The sequence below is a fragment of the Anomaloglossus baeobatrachus genome, chromosome 6, assembly GCF_048569485.1.
Source record: "Anomaloglossus baeobatrachus isolate aAnoBae1 chromosome 6, aAnoBae1.hap1, whole genome shotgun sequence".
NCBI lineage: Eukaryota > Metazoa > Chordata > Amphibia > Anura > Aromobatidae > Anomaloglossus > Anomaloglossus baeobatrachus.
The window spans coordinates 515,397,294-515,410,547 of NC_134358.1; the positions used below are offsets into that span (position 1 = coordinate 515,397,294).

Sequence of the window (13,254 nt, forward strand, 5' to 3'; positions counted from 1 at the left end):
CCCTTCCCCACCCCATGCTGGCATGTGCGTTCACCCTCCCCCACCCCATGCTGGCGCTGCCATGTGCGTTCCCCCACCCTCACCCCACGCTGCCATGTGCGATCCCCAACCCATGATGGCGCTGCCCCCCCATCCCCACCTTGGCACAGCCACACACGAGTTATAAAAAAAAAAAAAGCAACACACAACTTACCTGCACACACTCCCCCGCTGCGCGCTACTGGGTCCTCAGTTCCCACGCGGCCAGCAGACGATGCCGGCGCCGCTCTCTGACGCTCCTCCGTCTCCTAGGCAACACACCTGCAGCCTGGGGGAGGAGGAGTGTCAAAGCGGAGGAGAAATGTCTCCTCCGCTCCAACACAGTTTTGATCTGCCGGCGCGACTGCACTAGCAGATCAAAACTGCAGGATCGGGCGACAGCACACGTGCCAGCAGAATGGGCTCAGCGTGCCCCTGGTGGCACGCGTGCCATAGGTTCGCCATCACTGGTATAGGGTGTCAATATGATATCTAATGGATACAAATAAAGTGCCTTGCTAATAACATATGACGTTCCTGAGTATGTAAATACTTATATAAATAAAGAAAATTTATACTAAACCTGTAAGATATAAAGTGCATATATAGAACAGACAAATAAATATACATATAAAATGCTGTGTTAATGCTAAGTGTAGTTCCTTCGTATAACAATCAGTGTGCTATATTACATGGACCTGCTTCTATAGAAGAAACAGATGCCAACAAAGCTTCAGTAAGCTACATATCCACTAATATAAATTGTTTAAACCACAGAAACTTCGTTCATTAGGTCCAATTAAATACCTGTGTATTGATATCTTTCAGACTGTGGACGTGTCTCCAGCTACCAACGCGCGTTTCGTCTCCTTCATCAGGGAACTTGTGTATCAGATCTTAGGCGGCTATTTTATATACTTTGTGGCTCAGTGGATCAGCTGTAAAATGTACTGATTACCGACGGCGTGCTGGGATGGACATATTGTGAGTAAGCGTGCTAGTGTGAATTAACGTGCATATAATGTGTGAATGTGTGCCATGAATAGGTGATAAATGATATATATATAATACCCCAAAAATATTTTTGTGCGCATATATATATATATATATATATATATATATATATATATATACTGTATATAACAATAAGATGAATAACATGAGGGTACTTGTTACTTCATAACATATGAACATACCAGTATGAAGTAATATACAAATGAAAAATATAAAATAAATGTGATATGTTTTCAAAGTGATATACTGTGAATTTATATAATGGGGGGGTGAAAGGGAACCTTGTTAATCCATTGCAACGAGTGCCTAACTCTTGGACTTAATAACATATACTGTATATGTCTTAGCAAAAAATAAGTCCACTGCTCCACTACATAGAAAATAATCACTTACTGTATAGGGCTCATGTCCACTTGCAATTTTCATGTGCGAGTTCGATCCAATAAAAAAATCGGATTGCACCAGTGTTAATCTATGAGGCAGTGTCCTTTTGCTATTTTTTTCTCGTCTCGAATCGTGCTCACAGTGCAATCACAGCATGCTGCGTTTTGCACCGAATCTCAGCTCACGCACCCCCCACAACATTGCACTGCACTTGCATGTTATGTGACTGCAGTGCAATGTACGCATAGACAGACAACAGAGGAGATGGGGAGAAAGTGCTCCCTCCATCTTCTCCGCTCCTGGGATGCGATTGCTGAGCTCGCAGCAGAGGGTCATTAGCATATCGCTTCTGATGCTCACTCATCGGAAGCCGTACGCAAGTGGACATGAGCCCATAGCCGCACTCTGGGATACTGAAAAGTTAGTGGATGAAATTAAAGTCCTTCTTCTTTCTTGTAACTTCTTTTTTGTTTTCTATTTCGGGTATCCTGAAGCCGACCGCAGCTACTTTCTCAGGACCGCAGAGGACCTTCTCCAACATCAAAGATGTCACAACCGTTAAGTACTGTTTATTAAATATGTAACTGATAAACAGAACAAACATAAAAACAATTAAAAACTGGCAAAAACTTAAATGAATTAATACTTTTAAAAAACTATAAGATCACAAAAATGCAGTAAAACAAACATTTTCGTTGAGACGTACCGGTGTGAGGATTAACAAATCGGTCCAAATCCCACTCAACCATTGAATCAATCTCATCTGGCGAAGGGTCATCTCACTCCTATTCATCCAGTGGAGCCCGTGGGGGTTATAATTTTCGTGCCAACAGGATTGAGACTAGGAATTTTGCAAAAAAGAAAAAACAACGCCTGGACGTAATGGCAAAGAAATCATCCACTCAGGTGGATGCCCTTAAGGTAATTAATCTTACCGATGTAGAACTGACTACTGACCAAATGGAGGTTTTACAACTGGGACTCTCCTTTTCGCCAGTGGCGGATTTTGATGTCTTTACTGCCATTAAGGATCTAAATTTATTTAGTCGGAAACTGCTATATAAAAAATATTTTCCAAAAAAGAGATGAGTGCATACTCGGACTTATCTGCAGATGAGATTGAGCCAGTGAAGACCTTAGAATCGCTACTGGCTGAACAGGAGGATCCTGGTATGGCCATCTTTCCTTCATTTATTAAGAAAAAGTCTACCGCATTTCCTCCCTTGTCAGCCTGTCCTGCAATTGATTTATTCACCAAATTAGTCACACAGGAATTTCGACACCTGCCTCGCAGACGTACACATGATAATCTCAACCACAGACAACGTGCAGCATTAAGAGAGATTAAAAACATGGATGGTCTAGTGGTGAAGCAGGCTGACAAGGGGGGAAATGTTGTCCTTTGGTCAAAAGCCAAATATGAAGCACAGGCATTCAGGCAACTGAATGACACTGCTTGTTACACAAAATTGGAGGGCAGTCCCCTTAGAAAATATCAGGGTGAATTATATGACTTGCTTTATTTGGCTTTTACGAGGAACATCATACCAAAAAACGTCTTAGAGGGCCTAGTAATTGAACATCCAGTTATTCCCACCATCTACTTTTTGCCAAAAGTGCATAAGAGTATAGAGTGCCCTCCAGGAAGACCAATAGTTTCTGGGAACAACAGTCTGTGTGAACCCGCCTGCATGTTCCTGGACTACTAGTTAAAGCCATTAGTCAGTACCCTTCCTTCATATATTCAGGATTCAACAGAATTCTTGAACCGTTTGGAAGGCATCACCTTTGAAACCGATGTAGTCATGGTAACTGCGGACGTTGAGTCGTTGTATACATCCATAGCCCATAATGATGGTATTGAGGCTGTTGATTTCTTTTTAAGAACTACGAAATTGGATGTCCAGCTCATTGATCTTCTCCTGCTCTTATTAAGATTTATTCTTTTTCATAACTTCTTTTTATTTAAGTGCCGCTTCTATCTCCAGGAGAGAGGAGTTGCGATGGGGGCGTCTTGTGCGCCCTCATACGCAAACCTCTTTCTTGGTTATTGGGAGCGGTCCATTATTTTTCCTGATTTTGAGATGGGCGCAGTTCATATGTGGCTGCGTTTCATCGATGATATTTTTTTGATTTGGCAGGGGGAGATCAATCAGCTGGACATCTTTATGCAGCGACTCAACGACAACAACAATAACATTCATCTCACTTATGTTTATAGCAGTGAGAAGATTGACTACTTGGATGTGCGGGTTTTCAAAGGGTCGGACGGACTCTTATGTACTGATATATTTAGAAAAGATCCGGCGGTCAATTCAATCCTGAGCGCGAAGTCATCACATCCTAAACAGGTAATTAAATCTATCCCCACGGGTCAATTTTTGCGGGCCCGTCGTGTGTGTTCCAGCGATCCCTTGTTCGAACGGCAATCTATAGACCTTAAGAGGCGGTTTAGGGCTCGCCATTATCATGAACAAACCATTCAGGCCGGCTATGATAGGGCCAAGGAGAACCCACGTGATGTATTATTAAGACAGGGTAAGAAAAATGATGATGGGGGAGTGGCCCAATTCATCACCCCTTATCATGCACAATGGAGGGAGATGTCCGAGATTGTTAATAGATATTGGTCGGTACTTTTAACTGACAATGATCTAGCCAGTACTTTAACCCCCTGTTCGGCAATAACACCAAAAAGGGCTAAAACCCTAAAAGATCAGATTGTGAGGAGTCACTATACCCCTAAAGTAGAGAGGAATCTTTTTGGCGTTAATAAAGGTCCGAGGTGGGGTTCACGGTCATGTGGTGACTGTGGAGCTTGCCCACAAATTGATCGTGTGGAGGAGTTCTGTGACTCGTCTCAGGAAAACATGTACAAAATTGTACACTTTATTAACTGTCGAACCTCCTGGATCATCTACTGGGCCATCTGTCCCTGTGGACTTATTTATGTCGGTTTGACTACTCGGGAGTTCCGGGTACGTATTCTGGAGCATATCCGGGATATAAAAAATGCTGTCAAGATACACAAACCCGAAGAAATCTGTCTTTTAAAAAATATTCATTTTAAAGATAAGCACAATTGCAATTGGCGATTACTTAAATTTAGGGGTATAGAGAAGTTCCACTTTGGGGCAAGAGGAGGAGATATGAAAAATCTATTACATCAAAAGGAAGCCCGATGGATAACAATCTTAGACACTGTTAAACCCAAAGGTCTTAATGATGTTATTAGTTATAAGCCATTTTTAATTTAATTTAATAACTGATTGGGCTCACGGTTCTGTCCTGGTAAGAGGTGTTGGATCTCTGGCTGCCTGTTGTTCACCACATGTTTTAATATTTTATTTTAATATATTTTTTAGATATGGCTGTTTTTTTCTTGGACATATGGAAAAGTACAACAATCTACCATAGAGAAGAGGAACCGGCCTGATTTGGGAATTCTCAGAGTATCTCATGCTTGTGAAAAGAATATAATGAAATACAATTGCTTATTTTATCTTATAATTGCAATTGCATGTTTGCCTCTTTGCATACCTCTTTAAAAATGGCGGTTCTGGCTTCTGTCCTGTGCGCGCACGGTGGTCTGATCTCCTCTCCTCCCCTGTGCCTGGCGTCCTATCAGGTGCAGAGTGTGCGCGCATGCGCGCACTGTGTTCCTGGACGCCGGTCGCAGTGGAGGCTGGATATCTGATCACCGGAGCGCGCCGCCATGGGACGGTAAGTTTTACTTGTCCGGGTTAAAAGGCAGCCTTACATATAACACCTGCACCTCCCGACGAAGCGATAGCGAAACGCGTCGAGGTGCAGGGTGGTGTGTCTGCACGGTGTCTGTGGTGACACTTGGGTAGGTTATTATACTTGTACATGGTCCGAGGTGGTTCTGTAATCCTCCATGTGAGACAGACACTGGTATTGTGCGGTCTGCTAACACGTACTCTATTTGTCAAATGTGGGTTTGCTGCAGTCATTGGGAATTGATATGTGCATTTATGTATGTGTCATTTGTAATTGTATATTATACTTGTTGATTGTCTATTTGCCATGTTTACTATCGATCCCACATGTGATTGACATGCTCACATATTGACATGAGTATTCATATTCCATCCATGGAGATTTGTGATTATTAATGTTATATGACTGTTTCCCTCAGACGCTGTTTATTCAGACACACCCCCCTGCAGTTTGCAGTTTTAACATGTGCACATCGTTGTATCTTGCTTTGTTCACTTTTTGCATCCTTATGATATTATATGAAAAATTAAAAAAATTGTATGAAATAAAGCATATTTATTAGGAAACCGATATATCTGGTTCTTTATGCTTATTGACAGTATATATAAAAATATGGAGGTCTTTTGTAGGAACATGTTGGTTTGGTGGTGACTCCTTATGGTATAAATGTCTTAACATGGACCTGATTATTCATATAATCTTTTGGGGGAGGAGGAGTGTCAGAGTGGAGGAGAAATGTCTCCTCCGCTCCAACACAGTTTTGATCTGCCGGCGCGACTGCACTAGCAGATCAAAACTGCAGGATCGGGCGACAGCACATGTGCCAGCAGAATGGGCTCAGCGTGCCCCTGGTGGCACGCGTGCCATAGGTTCGCCATCACTGGTATAGGGTGTCAATATGATATCTAATAGATACAAATAAAGTGCCTTGCTAATAACATATGACGTTCCTGAGTATGTAAATACTTATATAAATAAAGAAAATTTATACTAACCCTGTAAGATATAAAGTGCATATATAGAACAGACAAATAAATATAGATATAAAATGCTGTGTTAATGCTAAGTGTAGTTCCTTCGTATAACAATCAGTGTGCTATATTACATGGACCTGCTTCTATAGAAGAAACAGATGCCAACAAAGCTTCAGTAAGCTACATATCCACTAATATAAATTGTTTAAACCACAGAAACTTCGTTCATTAGATCCAATTAAATACCGGTGTATTGATATCTTTCAGACTGTGGACATGTCTCCAGCCACCAACACGCGTTTCGTCTCCTTCATCAGGGAACTTGTGTATCAGATCTTAGGCGGCTATTTTATATACTTTGTGGCTCAGTGGATCAGCTGTAAAATGTACTGATTACCGACGGCGTGCCGGGATGGACATATTGTGAGTAAGCGTGCTAGTGTGAATTAACGTTCATATAATATGTGAATGTGTGCCATGAATAGGTGATAAATGATATATATACAATGCCCCAAAAATATTTTTGTGCATATTTATATATATATATATATATATATATATATATATATATAACAATAAGATGAATAACATGAGGGGACTTGTTACTTCATAACATATGAACATACCAGTATGAAGTAATATACAAATGAAAAATATAAAATAAATGTGATATGTTTTAAAAGTGATATACTGTAGCTTTATATAATGGGGGGGGGTGAAAGGGAACCTTGTTAATCCATTGCAACGAGTGCCTAACTCTTGGACTTAATAACATATACTGTATATGTCTTAGCAAAAAATAAGTCCACTGCTCCACTACATAGAAAATAATCACTTACTGTATAGGGCTCATGTCCACTTGCAATTTTCATGTGCGAGTTCGATCCAATAAAAAAATTGGATTGCACCAGTGTTAATCTATGAGGCAGTGTCCTTTTGCTATTTTTTTCTCGTCTCGAATCGTGCTCACAGTGCAATCACAGCATGCTGCGTTTTGCACCGAGTCTCAGCTCACGCACCCCCCACATTGCACTGCACTTGCATGTTATGTGACTGCAGTGCAATGTACGCATAGACAGACAACAGAGGAGATGGGGAAAAAGTGCTCCCTCCCTCTTCTCCGCTCCTGGGATGCGATTGCTGAGCTCGCAGCAGAGGGTCATTAGCATATCGCTTCTGATGCTCACTCATCGGAAGCCGTACGCAAGTGGACATGAGCCCATAGCCGCACTCTGGGATACTCAAAAGTTAGTGGATGAAATTAAAGTCCTTATTCTTTCTTGTAACTTCTTTTTTGTTTTGTATTTCGGGTATCCTGAAGCCGACCGCAGCTACTTTCTCAGGACTGCAGAGGACCTTCTCCAACATCAAAGATGTCACAACCGTTAAGTACTGTTTATTAAATATGTAACTGATAAACAGAACAAACATAAAAACAATTAAAAACTGCCAAAAACTTAAATGAATTAATACTTTTAAAAAACTATAAGATCACAAAAATGCAGTAAAACAAACATTTTCGTTGAGACGTACCGGTGTGACCGTGTTCAGCCGATAAATACATTTACGCTCTACCTGTACCAATTTTCTATGTAGATACCTCCCTTCTCCCCCATTGTTACCATATCTATAACTTTTACTTGGAGGAGTTTAGAGTCACAGGTACATCATAGGTTAGGAAGGCATCGACTTCCATGATGAACAGGGAACATCAAGGGTTGGGAAGGGGTTAAAGTCAGAGCCTTGTTCAGCTGCTCTTCTTCTTATTCTATTTCGTGTCTATGATCTCAGCCTGGTTCATCGTGTCCATGTGTGACGCTCAAGATTCTCCACTTTGTGCCCAAAGCTGTTTCATCTCAGATTTTATGTCCACAAGTTCAGCCATGACAGGACACGATGCCTGAAGGAGCGTCTATGGAGAGAAAGTATCTGATCTTTACATAATATGAGCATTTATACATTCCCAGATTTACATTCATTATAGACCAATTCCACCTTCCAATTAAAGTCGTTATCTGAAAGGACAGATTATATGTAAACCCAAAATCAATTTACATAGCCCTTTATTGTAAAGGTAATATCATAACATGAACATAAGTAAAGCCACAGAAGTGGAAATGTCAATTATATCATTCCGTAATTTCACAAGATTAAGGCTGTGTGCGCACTTTCCGTCGTCCTACATGCAGTTGTAAACGCACATTTTAGCCTTAATTGATTGAGCCAAAGTTGCCTTTTTCAGAAATTTAGCGCAGAAAACGCATGCGTATTTACCGTGTTTTAGATGCTTTTTTGGCGCTTTTTCCATGCGTTTTCACAGATGCGTTTTGAACATCAAGACACTGCTAAATAAAGATTAAATAGTCAAACGGAATGAAAAAAGAGAAAAAAAAAGGGACAAATCTATATTAATGGGAGAAATAATTGAAAAAGATATATTTAATAAAATTATAGCGTTAATATACATTTTATCGGTAAAATAGCAATAAATGCATGATATTCTTAAATTTAATTGTCGGATTATGTGTGTGTGTAAAGGGACATATCAAATCATTATTTTGATGTTCAAAAAGCAGGCGTTTTGGTAGTCCAAAACGCATGTTTTCTGCAATGAAAAAGCAGGTAAAACGCAGGAATTTTGATATTTCTTGCTTTTTGCTACTTCTCATTGACTTCAATGTTAACAAAACGCACCACAAATGGCAAAAACAATTGACAGGGTCCTTTTCTGAATGCATGGTTTTTGACCAAACTTATGCAAATTTTGAGATGCGTTTAGAAACGCAAAGTGCGGACAAGAAATCATGAATTCTCATTGTCTTTAATGGAAAACCAAAACGCATGCATTTGGGCACAAAAACGCTGCAGTTCAAAACTGACCCTAAACGCACCTGAAACGCAGGTGAAAACGGAAAGTGCGCACATAGCCTAAGACTTTCCATGGAAAGAAGTTCCCAATTTTAGAGGACAGGACGGGCTCCTGTCATTTACTTTATATTTATGTCTCCTGCATGCGGCCATGATACGCTCATGTGAGGTGACTCTCAGTGATTAGAGTACTTCTGTTTTCGTCCAGTTTACTATCACGATGGGACGTGGGGCTCATTCCTCACTTTGCTTTAGGACCCTATGAATGTGAGTTATTCCCAGCATTATCTGTAGGCACAGCTGACCGCCGCTCATATACACTGCTGTGTCATTCTGTGCTCACAAAGTATGAGATGACAAATGATAAGACAATTCCCTCTGCCTGATGTATGTATTGTTACTGAGGCCAGTGTACACCTGACAATGCTCATTTTTCTCCCTTTTTTCACCATCAGACACAAATCAGAGAGTAATGGGCCATTATTGGAAGAGAGAAGAACAGCTCTACATACTACTATCCTACACCCAATACAGAGGGAAGATGGAGTAACCGAGCCGATACCAGACCATGTGCACAGGGAGTCACTAACCCAGATGGTTTCCATTACCAATATTGTGCATGGTTCTGTTAATTTGCAAGGAAAGTGATGCAGGAAAGCTGAATGTGCACAGAGCAATCACAGTATCGAAACTTAGACAAAATCCGTCTCAAGCAGTAATGTAATATATTTCTCTTGTCATTAACAAATCTGTCTGATTGCAATTACAAGCTGGAACCAGCAAGCGTGTTGCCCCTTTGTGAGTAAAATTTTTGAACTATCCTGGTTATGTACACAGTATATATATATATATATATATATATATATATATATATATATATAGTACAGACCAAAAGTTTGGACACACCTTCTCATTCAAAGAGTTATCTTTATTTTTATGACTCTGAAAATTGTAGATTCACATTGAAGGCATCAAAACTATGAATTAAAACATGTGGAATAAAATACTTAAAAAAGTGTGAAACAAGTGAAAATATGTCTTATATTCTAGGTTCTTCAAAGTAGCCACCTTTTGCTTTCATTACTGCTTTGCACACTCTTGGCATTCTCTTGATGAGCTTCAAGAGGTAGTCACCGGAAATGGTTTTCCAACAGTCTTGAAGGAGTTCCCAGAGATGCTTAGCACTTGTTGGCCCTTTTGCGTTCACTCTGCGGTCCAGCTCACCCCAAACCATGTCGATTGGGTTCAGGTCTGGTGACTGTGGTGGCCAGGTCATTTGGCGTAGCACCCCATCACTCTCCCTCTTAGTCAAACAGCCCTTACACAGGCTGGAGGTGTGTTTGGGGTCATTATCCTGTTGGCCTGGTTGTGCTTAGGAGCCATCTATTGGTCCCTCTGCTTTATATCGCCGCTGTCCACTGCTTTTTAAATGCACTTTCATGTTTTAACATATTTCAATAAAGTTAATTTTAACTCACCCCTCGTCTTCATGCGCATTTTTTCTAAATGTTTTTCTAAATTGTTGTTGTGCAGGACTTATGTCATTATACATTGGTATATAGAAATAATAATATTTCATGAATACCGAGCATCACTGCCATTTTTTGGAGATCTTTTAAGGTGCAAGTCATGGCTTTGGTTAGGCTGCCTGTCAAACCAGGACCTGTCTGCAGGGGAGACAGAGGCAAAGACTCAAATCATTTCATCAATGGTCTTCTACTGAACATTAGGAAAAGTTCTTTCAGCAGAAGTGATACGGCGGGCACAACACTTAAGCCCGTATTCTTACGTACACTTCACTTTAAGGCACACTTCTACCTTAACCTCTTCCATAGTCATTAGTTTCTCTGATGTTACTGGTCCTTGCTCACCATCCCGAGGCATCATATATAACATCCGGACCATATATAACAAACTTTTCTCCCCCATTCACCTTTTGTGTCTCCCCTATTTCCTCATAGACTGTAAGCTTACGAGCAGGACCCTCACTCCTCCTGGTATCTTAATTTTTTTTTTTGTATTGTCTCAAATTGTCTGTACATGTCCCCTCTGAATTGTAAAGCGCTGCGGAATATGTTGGCGCTATAGAAATAAAACTTTATTATTATTATTATTATTATTATCACAATCCCGCATGTAAGAGTCATTTGGTCCCTGTTGGCTCGTGGCTCTCCCACGCATAGAGAGTTGTCCAGTAACGATTCGAGTGCACAGACTGTACACCTCGTCTCCCATCTGTTCTTGTGCCGACCTCTTTGCACAGGTCTATGCTAAACATCCTCCTAGAGGACGCGTAGCAATGGAGTCAGTACACTATTGGCCAGGGAAGACACTCACGCTGACCTGCCGTGTGTCCGTCCGATAACAGCAAAGTCTCTTTAGGGCCCAGGGCCTGGAGTAGTGTATAATGTGACAGAAGGCGTTCTCTATATGTCTGCACTCCTCGAATCCTTCCCGGATTCCCTAATCTCACCATTCACAGTCAGGTGATAATGGCTGAAATCGCCACAAACCACCACCAGATGCAGCCTAGGAATCTTGTGGACCTGGACGTATGGACCTGTCACTCGCCCTACACTATATTGCTGCATATACATCAAATGGAAAAATAATAGGGATTACAGAGCAGGAGAAGGACTAGGTTATTTTGGTTATTCGTAAGCTGAGCAGCAGCACTCAATGTCAGGCAGCAGCTGCAAAAGCAAACAAGATTTTAGAGTGCATAAAAAGAGAGATCACAATGCATTATCACCCCTCTAAAAAAATCCCATGTAAGGCCATATCTAGAATATGGGACACAGTTTTGGGAGCCACATTTTAAAAAGGCTCCTGTGGAACTAGGGTCCATTCAAAGACAGCATCTAGATTATTACACGGGATGAGGTGAGATATTGGAAAAGATGGGCTTGTTTAGCTTAGAAAAGACGTATCAGAGGAGATGTGATTTATATGTATGGTCAATACATAGGACTGACACATGACTTATTCTTATCAAGGACCTTGCATTCCTTATGTGTGGAGGAAAGGTGATTTCAGAAGCTAAATAGGAAAGGGTTCTTTATGGTTAGAGCAGTCACACTATGGAATGCCCAAACGCAAGTCATAGTAATGTCAGATATTATATCAGTATTCAAAAAGGGCTGGATGCTTTTATTACAACAAAAGGCATTGTGAGTAATCTAGAGAAAGAAAATATATAACTGGTGGAGGAAGGTTGATCTTGATGGAGCGATCTCTTTTTTATTCTATGTAACTATGACTGAAAAGGTAAAAAAATGTTCTATATTTAAGGTCACAAACAATTGTGTCCATGATGGTTTGATAGACCATGTTATGTATACTGGATTGGTTGTCGGTTGCTGCGGCCACTGCTGGTTATGAGGTGACGGAATGTTGTGACATCACGGTGACATTATATCAGCAACCGCCGCACGGAACTCCTTTGAGGGTTTGAAGTTAGTGGAGACGAGTATGGCTTATATTAGCTCCTGATTTATGTCCTATTATATCTCTTGTGTCTGTTGCTTCTCATTTCCCTATATGTGTCTGTGATTTTTTATCTATTATCTTTCTATCCATCTATTCTAAAGGGCAGTTACAGGGCTGGTGGGACATGTACTATGGGGGCACCAACAAGCCTCTACTGGGCTAATGCCGCAAATGTAATTTTCACTCTAGAGGGAAACGATCTACAGTATCTATCTATCTATCTATCTATCATCTATCTATCTGTCCCTCTATCTATCTATCCCTCTACCTATCCCTCTATCTATCTATCTATCTATCATCTATCTATCTATCTGTCCCTCTATCTATCTATCTATCTATTTATCTATCCCTCTACCTATCCCTCTATCTATCTATCTATCTATCTATCTATCTATTATCTATCTATCTATCCCACTATCTATCTATATATCCCTCTATCTATCTATCTATCTATCTATCTATCTATCTATCTATCTATCTATCTATCTATCTTTCAATCCTTCCAACTCTTTTACAATGTATCCATCCATAGATGAGAACAATGTTATATATAAATTAAGTATAATTAGGAATATGGAAATAATCGCCATGAATCTTTATCATCAATTTCAGTATAACTGAGCCTTTTATTCGCCTCTTCTTAAATCCTTTATGTTCTGTTCCTTTCTCCTCTATAACTAACTCTTTCTCCCTTTAACTTTTCATAAATATCAAAATAGGAATTTGATTTCCTGACCTTAAAATTCAAATTCTTCTTTCATTCTTT

At 40.3% G+C, this 13,254-nt stretch overlaps 1 long non-coding RNA gene across 2 annotated transcripts; it reads left to right on the forward strand.

Annotated features, from left to right (window-relative positions):
• The first annotated feature begins 849 nt into the window (after positions 1-849).
• On the forward strand, positions 850-5,197 carry LOC142244524 (uncharacterized). 2 transcript variants are annotated; one of them, XR_012724568.1, is made up of 4 exons: positions 850-1,002; positions 1,911-2,337; positions 3,638-3,767; positions 4,782-5,197. It is a non-coding gene; the product is annotated as an uncharacterized LOC142244524 (long non-coding RNA). The 2 variants fall into 2 exon arrangements; XR_012724569.1 differs by having other exon boundaries at positions 1,911-1,973.
• The last annotated feature ends 8,057 nt before the right edge of the window (positions 5,198-13,254 follow it).